This window comes from Pelobates fuscus, chromosome 3 (genome assembly GCF_036172605.1).
Source record: "Pelobates fuscus isolate aPelFus1 chromosome 3, aPelFus1.pri, whole genome shotgun sequence".
NCBI classification, from domain to species: Eukaryota; Metazoa; Chordata; class Amphibia; order Anura; family Pelobatidae; genus Pelobates; species Pelobates fuscus.
The window spans coordinates 25,846,146-25,854,572 of record NC_086319.1 but is presented as its reverse complement, the minus strand read 5'-3'; positions in this window follow the sequence as shown (position 1 = coordinate 25,854,572).

Below are 8,427 nucleotides of genomic sequence, written 5' to 3'. Positions count from 1 at the left end.
CACAGACACTTTTGGCAATAATAATAATGTGTGCATAATTAGTGCAGTTTTAGAAAAGTAATTCAAAATGTATTTGTCGTGATTTACAGCGTAAATCATATGTCTAGGATTTCTGTTTATTTTTGGTAGTTGGAGGTCACAAAGTGCAAGGAGTAATATAAAATTTCAATGTGGAGCTATTTAAGAAGTTGGTATGTTTGTCTTGTAAGTTTAAAGGAAATCTCCAGTGCCAGGAAAACAATCCGTTTTCCTGGCACTGCAGGTTCCCTTTCCTTCTCACCCCCCAATGCCCAGTTGCTGAAGGGGTGAAAACCCCTTCAGCCACTTACCTGAGGCAGCGATGATGTCCTTCGTCACTGCCTCCTCCGCGCCGCTTCTCCTCCTGACTCCGGTGGGCGAGACAGATCCCGCCCACCGGTCGAGGAGACCTAATGCGCATGCGCAGAAGTGGTCTGGGTGCCTGGAGTGTCCCTTTAATAGTCGTCACAGAAAACAAAACTGCCACACAAAAGTATATATTTATATAATGTAGACATCACAGGCTATTTAAAGGTATTTTGATACTTACGCAGCCATTTAGCTGCCAGTCTCGACTAAATATTGTAGTAAAAATAAATAATAAATTGTTCTGATTTTCAACATACACACATATAAAAAAAAGTTTATTTTAAGAAGTATTTCGTAAACGTGTGCTACTACTGTACAAAACCCAATTGTACCCCATTGTGTTCAGCTACATCTTCGGATTACAATGATACAATTTATGTATACAGTTGCAATTATCCTGTGAAGCTCCGGTGCCATAAGAGCCCATAATAGATACCTGGCCTTTTCAGTTTTTACACTTTGAATTTCTATAGATGAATTTGATGGGTTTTATATCTCATTTTGGGGCATTATAGCAGTTTGACTACCAAGATGTACCACTTGTAAAAGTAGACATTCCCGGTTATCTCATATGGTGTATATTGTGCCTCGGTGTGCTGCAATTTCTTTCTCTGGTTTGTTGGCTTAATTTTTATTTTTTTTGCTGCATTTTTTTCCCCCATTCTCATTGCAATTAAATCTCCAAATTAAGCTCAGCAAACTCTAATGAATGAATCAATACCCCCAATATATGCCTTGGGCACTAATTTGCGAAGTTACAGTGCCATATAAAAGACCTGACTATTTCAGTTTTTACAATAAGAATTTTCATCAATGACTTTGATGGGCCTATTCTGCATTTTGGGTTATTGTAGCAGTTTAAAAAGCTAAAATCACCTTGTTCATGTATACCATTTGTGAAATTATACACCATGGTAAATGTCATGGTATATTTTTAAACCTTATTATACAGCCATTTTAGCAACAATTTCTTTCAAAGTTGATAGTATTTTATTTTCAATTTTTTTTACATGCAAAACGCAATTTAGTGATTTGTTAAACTCGAGTGGGTTCTACTATAATAAATCCCCGTTCTAAAATCTAAACCCATTTTAAATAAAAACATAATTAGCCAAATACTAAAACTAATATTTATTCTAAACCTAATCTTGATCACTAATGTAATCCTAATCCCAAAAGTTTATCTGCAGTGCTGATAATAGCAGAGGTGATTTGAAGTTAAAACAGAGTGATATGTTACTATCTACTGGCTATTTTAAGTATGACTGCTTTCCATCTTTAACATTGAATGTAGTATGTCTAATTCCTTGCGATCAATGCTGAGCAACTGACAAAGACCAGCACTGATAAAAAATGCTATTGGGGCATCGAGCGAGACCCTCCAGGATGTGTTAACCCCCTTAAGGACTGCGAACAAATAAGGTACCTCCAACAAAAAAATTGCAGAGGGGTATGAGGTACATCCACAGCTAATTTGAGCGCTGGAAGTGCTCTATGGGTATTGTTACAATACCACCCCTCACGGCCGGGCACCCGATTGATCGCTCCCCCCAGAGCAATCACTTCCGGGTTGACGCACGTCGTGCCCGGCAGTGTAGATCAGAGCATCAGAAGATTTCAGATGCTTTGCCTGTACTGAGCTAAAATAAAAATCAATTAAATTAAACAAACAAAAAAAATTAACCCCTTCCTTCCCTCCCCATGTACTTACCGATTGCTGACGTTCCCCCGCTGGCGGTCAATCTTCTGAGGGGGACTGTCTGGGCTCAACCAAGACAGTCCCCCCTCTGCAATTTAGGACTCCCAGGAACCATGTGACCGCTCTAAAACATTAGATAGATAGAGATAGATTCACACTCTCTCTAATGTAAATTCAAAAAAAAAAAGTGGCTACTACAAAAGACTGGACATGCCCCATCTTGAATACCCTGGGTTATCTACATTTGAAAATGGTATGCCATGATAGGGTTATTCACATTCCTGGGCTACCATATGGTCTCAAAAGGCAACACAAACCCAGCAAACCAATCTGGCAAACTGAATTGGGCAAGCCCTATATTGACCCTGTAACTTTCCAAAACACCATAAAACCTGTACATTAATTTCTGAGCAGCCATACCATCTCCAAGGCAACATAGCCAATCTGGCAAATTGCAATTTACAAAAACAGAAATTGGTCAATCTTATGTTTCACCTTGTTACTTTTCAAATCGCCACAAAACCTGTGCTTAAGGGGTGTACTGTTGTACTTGTGAGACATTACACAAAGATGAGTGTTTTAGAGCAGTTAAATGTATTATACTGATATCGGTGAAATGGCTGTTTGTGTGAAAAATGTTTGTGACTAAGTGGCTACTAAAAAGAGTGGACATACCCCATTTTAAATACCGTGGGTTGTCAACTTTTAGAAATGGTATGCCTCGATGGGGTTAATTTTCATTCCTGGGCTGCTATACGGTCTCAAAGGCAACATAGGCCCAGCAAACCAATCTGGCAAATTTCAATGTGCAAACCTGGAAAAGGGGCGAACCCTACATTTGACCCCTGTAAGTTTGCAAAAATCCATAAAACCTGTACATTGGGGGCACTGTTGTACTTGGGAGATGTTGCTGAACACATATTGGGGTGTTTTTTTTGGCAGTAATACATAACCGAAGCAGAGAATCCATGCTTAAAGGGAAACTCCAGTGCCAGGAAAACTATCCGTTTTCCTGGCACTGGAGGGTCCCTCTCCCTCCCACCCACCAATCCCCGGTTACTGAAGGGGTAAAAACCCCTTCAGTCACTTACCTGAGGCAGCGGCGATGTCCCTCGCCGCTGTCTCCTCCTCTGCGCCGCTCCTCCTACTGGCTCCGTCGACCGGCGGGCGAGACTGATCCCGCCCACCGGCCGAGGAGACCTAATGCGCATTAGGTCTCCCCATAGGAAAGCATTGAAAACGAATTTCAATGCTTTCCTATGGGGATTTGAGCGACGCTGGAGGTCCTCACACAGCGTGAGGCCGTCCAGCGACGCTCTAGCACAGGTTTCCTGTGCTATGGACCAGGAAGAGACCTCTAGTGGCTGTCTAGTAGACAGCCACTAGAGGTGGAGTTAACCCTGCAAGGTAATTATTGCAGTTTATAAAAAAAAAACTGCAATAATTACACTTACAGGGCTAGGAGTAGTGGGAGTTGGCACCCAGACCACTCCAATGGGCAGAAGTGGTCTGGGTGCCTACAGTGTCCCTTTAAAGTACAATGTGAGAGAAAAATAATAAAAAAAAAATGACTACCCAAAAGGTTGCCAAAGACTGGTGGTAGAATTTGTGCATGAAAGGTGTTCAAATACCACTATTTGAAATACCCTAGGGTGTCTACTTTTCAAAAATATATGGTTTGATGGGATAAACTACATTGGCCGGCTTCAAAAATGCCCCAAATAGGACATGGATGCATGATGACCATCTGTGAAAATTCCAAGTTGGAAAACTGGAAAGCGCACCCTCCAAATAAGGTATTTTAGCCCCCAAATAACCCGACACACCTACAGTGCCTTGCAAAAGTATTCACCCCCCTTGACTTTTTACCTATTTTGTTACATTACAGCCTTAAGTTCAATGTTTTGTTAATCTGAATTTAATGCGATGGATCAGAACACAATAGTCTAAATTGGTGAAGAGAAAAATATATACATAAAACAATTTTTTAGAAATAGAAAACAGAAGAGGGGCGTGGCCGGACCGTTCAAGGGAATGGACGTGTGAACGATCGGCTCCGTGAGAAATACCCGCAATACAGCAATTACTCTAGCGTTTATTGAGAAAAAGACCCAACAGAACCTGCCTTGCCTAGCCTAGACATTATGGCACAACGTGTGACCAAAAAAACTAAACCCAGAGAGACACCATCGCTGCAAAGTGCGACCAGGGCCTCGCCGCCACGCCGAACACAAGATGGCGCAGACAGGCCTAACTCCCCGGCCTCGAGTTCAGGACGGAGCGATGTCACATCTATATCCCACCGGGAGATACCGGCCACAGAATCCGCTATACAGAGAATGCTGGATAGCCTCCAGACATCCTTGAGGGCGGATTTCACTCTAATCGCAAAAGAAATTAGAGATGATGTCAGGGCGCTGGGAGAGAGAATGGACTATATCGAAACCAAGACGGAAGAGATCATAACCGCACATAATAACGTGGTAACCGCATATGATACCATGGAAGCTAAATTGACTTCTATATATGCTAAAATAGCCGACCATGAAGACAGGGACAGGCAGAACAACATACGCATCCGAGGTATTCCAGACAGTGTAGGCCCCAGCGAACTGGGCAATTATGTATGCCGCATCTTTCACCTCTTGGCGCCAGACCTGCCGATCACCGCACTGCTGCTAGACAGAACGCATAGGCTACCCCGACCCAAACATCTCCCTCAGTCCGTCCCGAGAGACACTATAACCCGTGTACATTATTACACTACCAAGGAAATTATAATGGCGGCTGCCAGGAAAAAACCCACACTCCCTGAGGAATACAGCAAAATCCAGTTATACACGGATCTATCTGCACATACGTTGAATGCTCGGAGGAACTTTGCTCCCGTAACCAGCGCATTAAGAACGGCGAGTATTCCTTACAAATGGGGTTTCCCTGCAAGAATTATCGTCAAACGGAATGGCGTTGAGAGACACATTACCAACTTAGAAGAGGGGAAACGAGCTCTGGCTGACTGTAACATACCGATGACTGAAAATGGGGAATCCACGCCACCATCATCTACCCCACAACATGCTACCACAGTGACAACCTCGCCGATGAAAATCACTCACGACTGGGCCACAAGCACGAAAATCAAATGACTTTTGCCACATTTGCAATCTGAGACAGTATAAGCCGGTCTTGGCGGCAAAGAGCCGAGACACGAGAGAGTCAGGCTCGGTGGATAAGTACCTTGTTACTTGCCTTACTTTCTGGTGCATATCCTACTGCATATCCTTATCTTTACTTCATCTAATTTCTATGTTTTATCTACTCTAATGTTAACACTGATGCCTCCCCATGTTATATATGACCCTTCTATGCTGGGGCGCTGGGATGTGTGGTGTTGGGGATGTGGAGCCGCCATTAGCGCATGGCGACTCCGCACCTAGTTCTCCAATACACCCCAGAATATCAGAGGGGTTTTATGTGTGAATGTATAGGGGCTGTGGCGTGCCTCAAACTGGTGACAATACTGTCACAGAGGCACCGGGCACTCACCGCTCCGGCTGCATTTCTAGAGTCCTAGCGGACCTACCAGTTACAATACTCTGGGAGACTGTTTTTAAGTTGTTTATGTTATACTTTCCTTTTTACTCCTAATTTTTACGCTTTTTTACACATGGTATATGTTTGATCCCCAGGCTATTAGCTTACTCATGAATGATTGCATTCCAAGACAATTCATTATTTCATGTACCAGGCCATAAAACTACCTACCGAGGGGGCAACAGAAGTTTCCCATGTACTACCAAGATGGCCGCCTGAGCATGGGAGTTCCTACAAGTGGGGCTTCCTATGAGTAGCCGGCCATCACAAACATTATTGTAATATTTTACTCCCCTAGGGGAATTGAACTAATTGCTCTCTAAGTTACGAACCCTTAACCACGATGGGAGACAATAGTGCCCTCTCGGCCTATTAGGGGCTTCCTCTCTCACCCCGGCTAGCGGGTTTTCTCAACCCCCACGTGAGGGCTTCATTGCCCATGAATATCTCGAAAACCGGGTCCTACACTATGGACCCTTGTTATGTACATAGTTGGTTAAATTCCCTTTTGTTATTCTCCCCCCCCCCCCCGACTTCCCTACCCTTGCCAAGGCAATTGTATATCGCTTTACACCTGTAACTGTGTATAACACTAACGTACACCAGCCAGCTTATCTTATCACAGACAGCCGCATTAATCTATCACCCCACCATTCGATTCTAAATGACACTTAACCTACTCTCAATAAATGCCAAAGGGCTCAATTCACCTCACAAACGCCGTATGGCATTGTTGGAAGCACAGAAACAGAAAACGCACATAGCATTTTACCAAGAGACTCACTTCCAAACTTATAACTCCCCTAAATTCTCCTCCAGATATTTCCCAATAGGGTACCACTGCACGTACAAGAAAAAAAAAAAGAGGTGTTTCTATTTTGCTCAGGTGGGACTTAGCATTTCAGTTGATAAAGAAAATAAGCGATAGAAAAGGTCGTTATCTCCTATTGCAATGCATAATAAATAATGTTCAATACACACTGGTTAACATGTATGGCCCGCCTGACAACCATCACATTTTCCTAGACCAAGTTTTGTCGTTAGCAAACGCCCATAAATTCGGAAATGTCATAATTGGAGGCGACACAAACTTCATCCTAGATCAAAACCTAGACACGACTTCTTCCTCCAAGATTTCAGGCAATACCACAAAACAAAGGACACGCTCCATTTCCCTTCTGGAAAATACTCTACAAACACACGGGTTTATTGATATTTGGAGAACTCTACACCCTCTAATTAGAGACTATACATTTCACTCCTTAGTTCACAGCTCGTACTCCAGAATTGACCGATTCCTCATTCCTCCCACACTCGCACCACAAATAGCTACAGCAGACATAGGCACCATCACCTGGACAGATCATGCCCCTATCATACTGAAATTTGCAACACAACACCCTACTAGTGGGAACCGCACCTGGCGTCTGAATGATACCCTCCTGACCAACCATAAACTGGTGACGCAGATCACCAAAGACATAGACACTTACTTTAGTTTAAATGACACTGGAGAAATCAGTATAGAAACTATTTGGCAAGCCCATAAGGCAGTCCTACGGGGCCAATTCATCAAACATGCTAGCCACAATAAGAGGCTTCGGACACAGGCGTATGTCGATATACACAAGACACTAGCTAACCTCACTCGCATTAACAAAATAGCGCCATCACATACCGTCACACAACAGATTCATGAACTACAGTCACGTCTGAAAGACATGGAGCTGGAAAAAACAACCTACTTAATGTCGAAACTGAAACACAAATTCTTTAAAGACGGAAACAGAGCAGGGAAGACGTTGGCAGCACAACTCAAAACTAAAACACTATCGTCCAAAATTGCATATCTCACTGCAAATCAGGGCGAAAAGATCACGGATCCACAAGCAATTGTGGAAGAATTTAGCCGCTACTACAGCGGCCTATATAACCTAGCAAAAGAGCCAGACTGCCACTCCCCTACGCAAAACGACTTAGACACATATCTGAAGGATATCAACCTGCCGACCCTCGCCCCAGAAGACTGTCAATCCCTAATACGACCCTTTACGCCCCAGGAAATAAAAGACGTTATTAGACAGCTACCAAAACATAAATCACCTGGTCCGGACGGGTTTACAAACTTATACTACTGTACGTTCCAAGACCTCCTAGTACCCTACCTAACAAAATTGTTTAACCGCTGCTTTCAGGAAGGTGCTCTGCCTACCGCTATGCTGCAAGCCTTCATCTCAACTCTACCCAAACCTGGGAAACCCCCAACCCAATGCTCCAACTTCAGACCCATATCGTTGTTAAATTGCGACACAAAGATTTATGCCAAACTTTTAGCAAATAGAATCAACCCCATCCTCACCCGCATAATCCATAATGACCAGTCAGGCTTTATTAAAGGAAGGCAAGGCACAGACAATACCAGGAAAATTCTTAACATACTATCATACTATCCCATATTGATGTGACACAAACAGAAAGCCTCTTGTTAGCTTTAGATGCGGAAAAGGCATTTGACCGGCTCAATTGGAAATACATGATTTCAGTTTTACATAAATTCGGTTTCCCACGAGAACTGACCCGAGGTATTATGGCTCTCTATAAGGAACCAACAGCTCAAGTGTCCAACTCAGGTTTTACTTCACTACCATTCAGCCTCTCAAACGGTACCAGGCAAGGCTGCCCGTTATCCCCCCTCCTCTTTATCCTAGCGCTAGAACCCCTAGCACAAAAAATTAGAAACGACCCGC